This window comes from Chlamydotis macqueenii, chromosome Z (assembly GCF_036417535.1).
Source record: "Chlamydotis macqueenii isolate bChlMac1 chromosome Z, bChlMac1.mat, whole genome shotgun sequence".
NCBI lineage: Eukaryota > Metazoa > Chordata > Aves > Otidiformes > Otididae > Chlamydotis > Chlamydotis macqueenii.
Window position 1 is genome coordinate 73,409,977 of NC_141593.1, and position 12,984 is coordinate 73,422,960.

The following is a 12,984-nucleotide window of genomic DNA, read 5'->3' on the forward strand; positions in this document are numbered from 1 at the left end:
TCACTGATTAGCAAAACTTTGACCCTTTCAATTTTCTGTGCAGAAAGTTGAAAATTTCACAAATAGCCAGCTTTGCTGCAATTTGTAATTACAGTCAGGCTGTCTTTATGTAGTCTGTTTTATTTCTTTATCTTTAGTGTTTCTTTCTTATATTAACTTTGCTTTGCATCCTTTTCAAAAGTTGATTAAAACTGTACACGATATATTTACTTGTGAAAGGTGAATGCCTCACCATAGTCCATTTTAAGTTTTGGTTTGCAGTAATTTTAATGCATGAAACAGTGTAACCCAGAATGTGGTAAGAAATGTGAAAGGAATTTTTTGGTACAGGGCACTTTCTGAAAACAAGTAGGGGTTTTGAATTGGATTACGTCATGAGTTTATGAAAATCCTCTACAGTAAAAGTATTATTTTCTGTATTGAAACTCAGTTGAATGTTAAGACTTTCATTTTACTTTGTGCTGCAGTGGTAGATGATTTGCAAATGAAAAAATAAATACATTTCTCCAGCTTCTCCCACATAAACATAGAGCCATTGTTCAGGGAAGTAACTTTCACAGGTGGTGTTTGTAAAGGAGACTGAGTGTCATTACCGTGCCTTGATGCTGTAACAACGAGTTTAATAGGAGGTTTGTCCCTTAATTCAGGGATATGGCACTGGGTGGGCAAGTGATAATAAGAATGTTGCTATTTTTTTGAACCGTCTGTTTAAAGCCTTTCTCTGGCAAACTTTGCTGCAAACCTTTCAGGTTTCGCTTCACTAGATCAGCATTTTCTTTCCTTTCAGTGGCCCAATAAGTTTTTCCTGCTTTCTCTTGTTTATGAAAATCTGGATTGGAGTCTTCTTTGGAAATGAACAATGTTGTTTTTGTAGTTTCCATAGCTCATGTTAAACGCAAGGAATGAAAGAGTGTAATGAATGTCAAATGAAGTTTTTAGGTGCAGAGACCTTCAGCTTAGTGCTGTGTGGAACCAGTGTGAGTGTCCCACACAATGCAAGCTGTACAGACACGGCAGCCTGGGTCCAGAAGTACAGTAATCACCCTAGATGACTGGGTCCAGTATGAGATACAAGCTGTAAGCTCTGCTTCTTGGGTTATGCTAAACTATTGCACTGGCTATATTGCTTCATCTAGAGATGTGGTTGGGGACAGCAGAGGGCTTTGCACCATGCTTCATTGTGATCTCTACATACAACCTCAGGGAGACAATAGATCAAACTTTCCTATGAAAACATTTTTTCTTTACATTTCTAATGTAGTATGTATTAATACATACATATTATTGTATTATTAATACATTATTTAATTATCTAATGTATTATTACGTAGTATTGGGCTAATCTTCAACCAGAGCATATGTCAGGGGGATCTTTTTCTGTCTTCCTGACTGATGTTCAACACAATGTTTTTATATGAGTAATTCCACTTTATTTCTCATACCCATCTTTTTCTGAGAGACTTTCCTCTTCTTGCAGGTTAGTTTCAGACTTCTGCTTCAGCTAGTAGCTGTTTTCACCCAGTCTTCCCTCTGCAGAGACTGAGTTTTGGCAATGATCACTAATAGACAGCTAGTAAATGAGACAGAAAGTGAGCTCAGAATCTCCCTAAACTCTCTCCTTGCATTACACTGCTGGTCAGACCACTCAGTGTGTGAGTATCCTCAGCTGTTATCCGGTACCCGAATGGGTGCTGCCTGTCGTTCAGACTGCCACAGCCTGGGATGAGTTGTTTGATCCAGTTGAATCTCCCAGTGAAAGGAGCAAGTGCAGCCATTTTTATTTATACTGTGATGATTGTACTCTCTAAAAAAACCCTCAAAACCAAACAAACCCCTCCCCTCCAAAAAACAACCCGTACAGCTGCGTTTCGTGTGAGGGAGCTTTGTGTGCATTCACTGAGTTAAGCTGTAGCTTCGCTCTCTACACTGTCCTCTCAGGAATAATCACTGACATCCTGAGGCTCCACTGTGAAGACATGACTTAAGTCAAAGGTAATGCCAGTCCCTCCTTACAATTACTTTTTTCTCCTTTGCAAGATGCTTGTTGCTTCGCTTTCTGACAGCAAATTGGTTGGATTGGCTAAGAGGATTTAAAACAGTGACTCTGATCTCTCTGTGCTGCCTGTATATTGCCACTGTCCTGACTTCTCGTGACAGGAAATATTATTGTTAGAAGGGGTGGAACCCAGCAGCAGTGAGGGAGCACTCGTGGTACTAGTTAACAGTATTTCTGGAGCTTTGGAAAATGGTCTAGGAGTCAGCACAAGCTCCCTCATCTGAGACAGAAGCAGTGTTTAAGTGCAGCCCTGTCTGCACCGGTCTGGATCCGACTCAGAGCCCTGATTTCAGCATAATTTTGAGGTGTTACAGTGCTTGCAAGCCAAAAGGGAGCATCGCTGTAAATTTAATGGAATATCTTTGTGTCTCAGTCATTTGGCTATGACAGTGCCTGTGGGGAAAACAAATGGACGTATTTTATTTCTTCCCTGACAACTTCTCAGAAGTGCTCTTGTGGGTTGGTACTGTTGTATGTGCATTTCCCTGCATTTTTAGTGGCAAAATAAATGAGACTGGCCTGTTTTGCTGGTGTTTTATTTGTCGTTCTTGAAACATGTGATGCCACTGACTCAGTTTAAGTATTTTTTTCTGCTACACTGGATAGTTAATCATCATAAATCAGAACCACGAAAGTCTTTTAATGATCCTTCTGATAACCTCTTAGTCTCTGATAATGAGAGTTTCTTGCAAGGGGAGATGCCTGAATCTCATGATGACACTGTTAAATAAATTAAAATCTTGTATGCCTCACTTCCTTCTGTGAAATGCATTTTTCTTCCAAATGTTCCACTGAGGATAGATCAAAGGCTTTCATCTGCCTTATTAATTTTTAATTTTCTGACTGTGGTGTTATGAACATTTTTGCAGCAAAGTAGTAGGATATGGTGAATTTAGTAATAAATTGCAGCTACATAAGGAAAATTTAGTTTATAAAGAAACAGCTGGCCATTTCATTTCAGATTTAGTGATTTATCACCTGAAACATTCATCTGCAGACTCAAGTAGTAAATTTTGCTGTTGGCACTGGTAGAAAAGGAGGATTCCTGGAATCTTGTCTGTTTTGGCTTGAACTTTTAGTTGTCTGTAGGTTCTGGTGCCACAAAGACCTTCATGTATGGTTTCATCTTCATCTCATGCCAGTTGTTTGTTGTTTCTAGTGCCTTTTTTTTTTTTTTTCTTAGAGACTTTCCTCTTCTTGCAAGCTGATTTCAGTTGTACTGACATTGTTGGCAGCTGGTTATTAAACAGTTGCTAAATTTCCAGCATTTCTGTTGTCATGCTGAGGTGGATATAGGAATACTTACAGCCTATCTCACAGTAAAATAGAAGCTATGGTTAAATAATTTTTATTTTTGCAGACAGCAATGCACCATCCTTGACAGTCATGGCAAGCACTTGGATACTGTACCTACCAGCCAGTCTCTGGGTGCCAGGGAAGGGGAGCGAGAAGGAGGATATTTGTCTCTGTGGCCTTGCAAGAATAGCACAGAACTTTGATCTTTGCCTGCACTGCATTTCAAAGGATCAAAAGCTTCTGACTTTCCAGAAACTCCTTTTGTCTTGGGCTTCAGGTGGCCTACAGCAACATGTCTGCACATTTGGGTAGCTGACCTCTGCATTACAGAGCTTTAGACAGACAGTTCCTAATTTTGGTGGTTTTAGGTACTTCAGAAAGGGTGAAATTAGCCAGAGAATAATTGCTTTTTCTTTTCAGAGTTGGAAGCCTTAGAGTGCAAGGCTTTTTCTGGAGGTAAATATAGCATAGGTATTTTTCTCAGCTTGTTTTCCAGTGGCAGGGAATTTAAAAATTAAGAGCAGCTTGAAAGTTTAAGCACTGGAGCTTGAGTTCCATGATCTGGTGAGTTTAAAAGTGATCTGTCCCACAGCATGTTATGCAGTGCTTGGGAGAAAGCATAGTATTTCCATGCATTATCAATTCCAAAATATTGGGGTGGGAGGAGGGGAGGTGAGAGGGTAAGAAGAAATAATTCTTTTAATTTTTGCCAGTATGACAGCTTTATGAAAACAGTGTTTAAAGTGGAACAAGTTGCTTTCCGCAGACATAAAATTTTCAAACCATTTCCTTAAAAATATTCTGAGATGACTCCACCACATTCATTAGTGTCTCTCAAGACTAGCTTTCCCCATTACGAGGTTACTGCAAAGCAGCCAATTCCCCAGCTGGTACTAAACAGTCCTTACACAGCTCAGAGCTGCTGCCTGCGCCGCTCCATCCATTGTGATTTGTCTGCCCACCTGAGAGAAGCAGAGGGGCTTAGGAGCAGAGCCAGCTCACTGAAATGAATACTGAACAGCAGCAGCAAGCTTCAAGGGCACTGTCCTTTGTTTCCTTAAAGTAGAATAGAAAGTGCCACTACTGTTGTCATGCAATCTTCATTTTCTTGCCTTCCATTTCCAGGGAAGAAGTGGCAGCCTACATGTAATTGTTAACTAGCCAGTGCTATTAATTTGTGCAAAGGAGTATTTGTTTGTAGATAATGCTGGAACCAGTCAAACTGAACTGGTCTGATTATTAATTAGAAGGTGGATTACAGCGTTGATCAAGTTTTCCTGAAGTGGGAGGAAATGATTCAAACTTCAAACAATTTACATGTACCTCCTGTTCTTTTAGATGGTTTTTCTATTGTCTCTGCTTCCTTGCCTTTGGCTTAGTACAGCCATGTTGGTACAGTGATTTATTCCTAGAAGGGAAGACAGGGAATTTTTGCCTGTATGGACTGATTCCTGTGTGTCTGCTCGGCAGCAGATGCTGGGGAAACCAAGAGCAGCCAATGCAGCTCAGAGCTCAGTCACAGCAGCTTCTTCCCAGCTTTTTCAGGCAGAAATCCCTAGGCTCTGCTGGTGATGGTGCTGCCAGAAAGCACAGACTCCCGTGCTACAGTCTCCTACCTGCCATGCTTCACCCCTGTGCCGGCACGGCAAGCTGGGCAACAACGGGGAGGAGAGATTAGTGTCAATGCCTGGAGTGCCCCTTACTTCTTGTGAAGGAAGGATACGTCCCTTTTCCAAGGAGATGTACCACACATGGAGCTCACGTGGTCCTGGATTTCAGGACTGGCCTCCATTTCAGCTCGGTCCCAGAGAGGGGGATCTCCACGCAAGGGCATTTGGCTACACCTTCCTTTTATTGTTGGGAAATGGAGCTGGGGTTGCTCACAAGGCAAGGCTGGAAGAGTCCCACTGCTTGTCAGGTGTCCTCTGCAAATGGTGGCTTGTCTCCCTCTTTTTGAGGCTTGCCAAAGACCCAGCTTGTGAAGCAGTAAATGGCAAGCTAGGATACGTAGGAGTGAGGCAAAGGTATGCTCATTACCCTGTGTAAATGTTTATACTCTGGTATTTGTATACCATTCTGGAAAATAATAAATACCCTTTGCTTGCTTGTAACACTTTCAGGTACTTCTACTGCCAGTATCTCCAGAAGTTCATAATGGTCCTGGTCATGTGCCAGTTTCTAAGGAACAATGCAGAGCTGTGGGAAATTTCTTTTCTTGATTAGAATTTCAGTGTAATTCTTTTAGATGGTTTTACCATAATAAATTGATTTTTTGAGCACAATAATAAGACAATTGTGGGGTTTTGGCAGGCTAGAATCCAAATTGTGGATTTTGACCCTTTTGACTTGGAATAAAAGAAACCAATTTTCTTTTTTGGGAAAAAGATGTTTATCTGTTCTTTGCTGTTGTTTTCACTGAACAATAAAAAAGAAAAAAAAAAACCAAAAAACCCAGAATGAGATAAAAACTAATTGAATACATATTATGTATGGACAGTGGGATAGAGTGCATCCTCAGCAAGTTCACCAACAACACCAAGGCTGACACACTGGAGGGAAGGGATGCCGTCCAGAGGGACCTTGGCAGGCTGGAGAGATGGGCCCCGTGTGACCATAATGAAGTTCAACAAGGCCAAGTGCAAGGTCCTGCACATGGGTCAGGGCAATCCCAGGCATGAATACAGGCTGGGTGGAGAATGGATTGAGAGCAGCCCTGCCGAGAAGGACTTGGGGGTGTTGGTGGACAAGAAGCTCAATATGAGCCAGCAGGTCGAGGGAGGTGATTCTGCCCCTCTGTTCTGCTCTGGTGACACCCCACCTGTGTTACTGCGTCTGACTCTGGAGCCCCCAATATAAGAAGGACATGAACCTGTTGGAGCAAGTCCAGAGGAGGCCACGAAGATGATCAGAGGGCTGGAGCACCTCTTCTGTGAGGAAAGGCTGAGAGAGTTGGGGCTGTTCAGCCTGGGAGAAAGGAGACTCTGGGGAGATCTTATTGCAGTCTTTCAGTACTTAAAGAGGGGTTATAAGAAAGATGGGAAGAAACTTCTAGCAGGGCCTGGACACGGGGTAATGGTTTTAAAGTAGAAGGAAGCTGATTGAGAGTTGATATAAGGAAAAAAATTTTATGCTGAGGGTGGTGGAACAGCAGAAGAGGTTGCCCAGAGAGGTGGTGGATGCCCCATCCCTGGAAACATTCAAGACCATGTTGGATGGGGCTTTGAGCAACCTGATCTGATTGGAAATGTCCCTGCTTTTTGCAGGGGAGTTGGACTAGATGATCTTTAAAAGTCCCTTCCAATTCAAACTATACTATGATTCCATATTAAGGTTTTGTCCTCAGGAGATTATGGGTGAGCTGGCTCTGCAATGTTCAGCTGAAGAAATGGCTTAATTTCCTTTTATCATTATGCAAAATACAGCATTGATTCCTGTGGGCTAGAGAAGACCCATCTAGATGGTGATGGCAAAGATGAGGGAGTGTCTGAGAAAACCCTCAACTGAACCCTAGTTCTCATGTCCAGCAGTGGTACTGATGTTGTCAGGGAAAACCTCTGCCCTCCCAGGCAGGCTTGGGCCAGGGTCATAGCAGAAATACTGTGTCCTGGAGAGGGTGCTGAGGCAGACCTCAGTGACTGCCTCCTGGGGTGTCTTTTCTCAGTATGAGTGTTGCTTAGTGTTTGCCACACCTGGGTTTGGCTATGGAGTCTCAGCAGTGCAGTGTCAATATTTGGCAGTGTACGTAGCAGGTAGGACGGCAGATCAATAACCCTCAGGGCCTAAGACTAACTGTGAGGGAGGTCTAAGTAATTCAGGAACTAACAACACTAAGTGAAAGTCAATATGAGCCATGTTCTTGGTGGGGACTGTGAAGAAGATGGAGACAGACTGTTCAAAGCACAAGAGGCAACCCTGCAATGGACACAAGCTGCAAGAAAAGAAACTAATTAAATATTAGGAAAAGTCTTTTTACAATTTCAGTAGTCAAACACTGAAACAGGGCCACCCTTGAGGCTGTGGCGTCTCCATTCTTGAAGACATTCGTAACGCGGCTGCTCAAGGCTGCAGTCAGTGCTGGCCCTGCTTTGAGTAGGAGTTGGACTGGAGGCCTCTGGGGCTCCTTCCCAGCTAAATCACTGTGTGACTGCGCCTCTGCGTTCTGTAGGGTTAGGGAAAATTTGCTGCTATTTAAATAATGACAGATAAATGGAGCCATGAGCTCCTGCGTAGAGCCAGAAGAGTATCTCTCCACCAACAGGCAGCTGTCCTGATGCAGTCCTCAGATACACCCTGATGCGAAAGGGCAGGATTGCTTTTGGCCCAGTGCAAGCCAGTGCTGATGAAACACCTGCTGAAGCACTTTGCTAAGGTCACCTTTCGGTGAAGAGGCCTGCTTCTCCCAGAGAGAGTTGTGTGGAGTCATTCTGAAACGGGCTGATCGGGGTCGAGAGCCCTGTAACCCTCGTCTGCTTATATTCTCTGGTTTCGAGTGCTCTGCACATAGCTTGTCTCACAGCCAGTGCGTTCCTTGTATCTGCTCCCCGCCTTGGCTGCTATTTGCATGCTACAGACTTGATTAATTTAGTTCTTTCTGTTTGTGACATTGAAAATGCAGCCACATACATCCCTATAGAAGATTCAGGAAATGTCATACAGCTTGCTGAAACCTGCCCAGAACTGAGAGTGACGATATCCCAAGACCCAAGTTCAGTTTTGTTTGCTGCCAGAGATTTTTGTGTGTAATAGCATGTCTCTGGATGCCATTTCTATGTAGAAGGTGATGTTAAGAAGGATTGACTGCGTCACAAGGATGTCGTTTGAGTAAACAAGTTGAAAGATTTAAAGATTCCCAGAAATCAGAATAATGTAAACTTAGTGCATAGAAAAGACATATAGATCTTCTCTGCACTTCACATAATTCTTCCTAATATGGGATCTCCATCATCGTGCTGTGATCAGAAGTGCCGTCAGTTGTACTTTTTGATGGAAAGCAGCAGAAGGATGTTGTTTCACAGGGAGATTTCAGGCTGTCACAGGCTGTGGGCACAACTGTGCTTCTGTGCACCCTGGCTGACGCTCCTCCTTCTTTATCTGTGTGGAATTGCAGCTGAAATGAAAACTGTCTGTGGCAACTTTCACACAACCCTAGTGTTCACTGAAAGTGTGAAAAAAATAGAAAAATAGTGTTTTCCCATGTGTCACCCTCTGAGTGAGTGAGTGAGAGGCAGGAGAGCTGTTGAGATGCAGCCTCTGCCAGCAGCAATGTGGGACTGCATGGAGGCAGTCAGACCAGATCCCGTGGGAGAAGAAGGGCGAACCATTCGATTAAGTTGCAGTGAATCTGTAGTGAGTTTTCAAAGGGAGATGCAGGAAAAAGGAGGTGGGACAGTCACGGGGCAGTGTGACTGCTGGTGAGCCAGTTTGTGCACAGGAGGAACTGGACTGTGGCACTCTACATGCACACGAGTTTGGAGAAGCATGACTAACTAATGAGGAAGATTTTGGCTGCTGAAGGAGACGTAAGCCAAAGTGTGGCAGGGGAGTGAAGCACAGGTGAAGTCCTCAGCTTTGCTAGAGAATTTGCATTGACATACAAGGCTAGTGTCCTGAATGAGAGAAATCAGTAAAAGGAACAAAAGTCTTAAAGCTGGACCCATCCTTGGCTGTCAGCACCATCAATAATTACTTTTCTAAATTGAATATAACTCTTCAAGGCTGCTCCCCATCCTCACTCCACTGCCCATTTCCTGCAGGAGGGCTGCTCCAGGATGCCATCTTCTGCAGCCTAGAACGCAGTTGTGCAAAGAAACATTTGGCAAGGAGACTGTGAGCTTATCAGAAAGTGTTTGTTACAGGAAAAAAAATTAAAAGAAAAGCTAAAGATTCCCTGTCCCTTTAAAAGCAATAGTTACATTGTTTTGTTGATTAAATTGATAATTAAATTAACAAACGGTTGGTAATCTATACAGGACTGCAGGGAGTATTGGGTGCTCATGTTATGCTGAGAACTTGAAAGGGGAAGATGTGGTATTTCGCTGTCTGAAATGGTCAGTTCACAAGTTGGAGGACTATCATTTCCAAATCTATCAAGGATAACAGACTGTTGAAGAGGAAAATGAGACAGATCATTTTATCTGTCTCTACTCAGGAGGAGCCAGGAAATAAGGAAAGAATGTATAGCAGAGATTTTTGAGAGCTGAATGTGGAGGAGCAAATATCTGGTGACACTGCCAGTATTGGGAAGGCAGGGCAAATTAAAGAAATTTTGTAAATGGACAGGTGAAATCAGCTGAGGCAAAATGACTGCTGGATAGGTATTTCTAATTGATACTGGGGCTTTGGGGCATAATTTACCTAAAAGTAATATGAAAAAGAATGTGACCAAGAGTATCCAAGCAACTTAATTATTGGTGGATAAGGGACAAGCAACTGATATCATCTACCTGGACTTGTGCAAAGCATTTGATGCTGTGCTGCACAACATCCTTCTCTCTAAACTGGAGAGACATGGATTTGGTGGATGGACCACTTAGTGGATAAGGAATTGGCCAAATGGCTGGGCTCGAAGAGTTGCGGTCAATGGCTCAATGCCCAAGTGGAGACCAGTGATGAGTGGCGTTCCTCAGGGGTGGGTAATTGGAACCAGCCCTGTTCAGCATCTTTGTCGGTGACCTGGACAGTGGGATAGAGCGCACCCTCAGCACGTTCGCCAACGACACCAAGCTGTGTGGTGTGTTTGACACACTAGAGGGAAGGTATGCCATCCAGAGGGACCTTGACAGGCTGGAGAGGTGGGCCCGTGCAAACCTCATGAAGTTCAACCAGGCCAAGTGCAATATCCTGCACCTGGGTCATGGCAATCCCAGGCACAAATACAGGCCGGGCAGATTCAGAGCAGCCCTAAGGAGAAGGACTTTGGGGTACTGGTGGAGGGGAAACTCAACATGAGCCAGCAATGCACACCTGCAGCCCAGAAAGCCAACTGCATCCTGGGCTGCATGAAAAGAAGCATGGCCAGCAGGTTGAGGGAGATGATTCTGCCCCTTTACTCTGCTCTCATGAGACTCCACCAGGGGTACTGCGTTCAGCTCCGGAACCCCCAACATAAGAAGGACATGGACCTGTTGGAATGAGTCCAGAGGAGGCCACAAAGATCAGAGGGCTGGAGCACCTCTTCTATGAGAACAGGCTGAGAGAGTTGGGGCTGTTCAGCTTGGAGAAGAGGAGGCTCCAGGGAGACATTATTGCAGCCTTTCAATACTTAAAGAGGCCTTATAAGAAAGATGGGGACAAACTCTTTAGCAGGTCCTGTTGTGATAAGACAAGGGGTAATGGTTTTTAAATAGAGGGAGGTAGATTCAGGTGGGACATAGGGAAGAAATTTTTTACAATGAGGGTGGTGGAGCACAGGAACAGGTTTCCCATAGAGGTGGTGGGTGCCCCATCCCTGATAACACTCAAGGCCAGGTTGGACGGGGCTCTGAGCAACCTGATCTGGTTGGAGATGTCCCTGCTGCTTGCAGGGTGGTTGGACTGGATGGCCTTTAAAGGTGCCTTCCAACCCAAACCATTCTTTGATTCTATGATTCTATAACCTCAGTTGAGCTGCTATTGCATTCAGGAAATCAAAACAAAATCACATCCAGTGGCACCACCTTTGCTTCCCTATTGCCTAACAGATCGCAGATCACCTGTGCTTTCAGTCCCCAGCCACCAATGTAATTTTCTTGCTGTTTCTGCTAATTAAGGCAGTATGATACAGCAGTTCATTAACCTTGCATTGTTTTCCCAAGTGGAAATAAAATAAGCAGCTTGCTTGCTGTTTTCTTTTTCTACCCATATCTGTGTATCTATATTTAGATTTCAAATTTAGAACTGAATTGTACCAGTTCCTGGAGTGCTGATTCTGTTCTGGCAGGAGCTAAGGTACTTAACATTGTCAGTGATTGATTTTGGGAGGCCAGCGGGACAGCTTGGCTGGATGTGGACTCTGCTCATGCAGAATCATCGGGTTTTAAATTATGAGAATCAGTGGAGTTACTTGACTTCAAAAATTCTTGCAGAAAAAAAAAAAATCAATTATTTGAGGAGCTATTCAGACCGCATTCAGTTTTGCACAGGTAAATTAGCTATCAGAACTAGATGCTCAGGACCCCATTGAATTTCTAGAGAACAGCAAGGCTCACATTCTACAGCCCACATTCAACATACAACGAAACAAAATCCTCAAATTCAGGCAACTAAATTCAGTGACAGAGATGGCACTACAAAATAGTCCAGTTATGTTGAATCATCTTATATCACCTCACAAATACATCATTATTACTATACACCTAAGCTCTGCATTAAACCAAAGGCACTGTTCGCTTAAAAAATCACATTTTGATCTGTTATGCTATAGGAAATTTGGGATAACTCTACTTAAGCCAGTGGAATGGAATTGAACAGATTTGTAGCCTGGCAAAATTTACTCCTGAGTCTAAGTGAAAGTAATCTGTCCACATGGGAATTGCTAGGAGTATGCCAGACAGCTAAATTTATAGATATAAAGACGGGAATTGAAGAGGGGAAATATTCAGTTAACTTCTGATGCAAATGAACTTTAAAAATGGATGTATTGTTAAAGGAAGACTATTCATATTTTATATCTAAGTCTCCCTTACTTGAAAAGTCCACTAACCCCTGTCTTCAAAGAGTAGAATTTCCTTAGAGTGTGGATGGTCTCTCAATGTCTACGTACAGCCCCGGGCAGACAGAGAGCCAAAGCATTAATTCAGACTTCTGAATATTATCATAATTCAAATAATAACCGGTTTGAAACAGAGTGTCACTTTTAAACTGCTTTAGTGCAGATGGTCTTTTTCTTAATTCCCAGCCCCATAGTCAGTGAGCTGAGCTTATTGAACTGCTTGCCAATTCTGTTAAGAGCAGATGGAGCGAAACAGGATGAAGGCAATATTTCCGTGCAGCTCCCATGCGTTGGCTCCCACCCGCAGATGCCATTATCGACATACATTTTACAACTCCACATCTCTCACCATCAGCGGTTAGAACTATAAAGAGGTTGAGCATACTTGGCTTGAATGTCAATAATCAATACGGACGCACATCCGACTTAAAAAGGATAAATTGTTGCCCTTGAAACAACGTACCATTCTAGCAGACAGAGTGAACTAAACCAGTTCCTTGATACTCATACTAACTCTGAGTGTCTGTGTGCATGTGTGTGTGTGCACACACTTTTGTTATGCATTTCTCTGACTGTTCCCTAGCACTATGGATTCCTCTTGTATGTCATATAATAATGTATTAAATTAATTATTTTGAGTGCTCCTGTTTTAAAAACTCATTTCTTCCATTTCAGGCTGGCTTTTGCTTTCTCTAAAGACTTTCATTACAAACTCTGACTTTCTAAAAAGCTCCCAGTTTCCCCTTGTGAAGCCTGTTGACAAAACATGATGGGTGGGATTTTCAGAGATGCCCATCGCTGTTTCTAAAGCCTGTGCTCAAATTCCGTTCTGCTTTAGGCAGATAAACCTCTGTGCAACAGACTTAAATTAATTCTGAGTGCCTAGGAAATATGATTCTACTCCTATCAGAAGCAGCTATCATTTTTATAGAAAGCATGAATG

At 43.1% G+C, this 12,984-nt stretch overlaps 1 protein-coding gene across 1 annotated transcript in view; it reads left to right on the forward strand.

The window, feature by feature from the left end:
* The window catches only part of PLPPR1 (phospholipid phosphatase related 1), a 130,416-nt gene that overhangs the window by 94,630 nt on the left and 22,802 nt on the right, over nucleotides 1–12,984 (forward strand). The gene's annotated exons all lie outside the window — the stretch shown is intronic.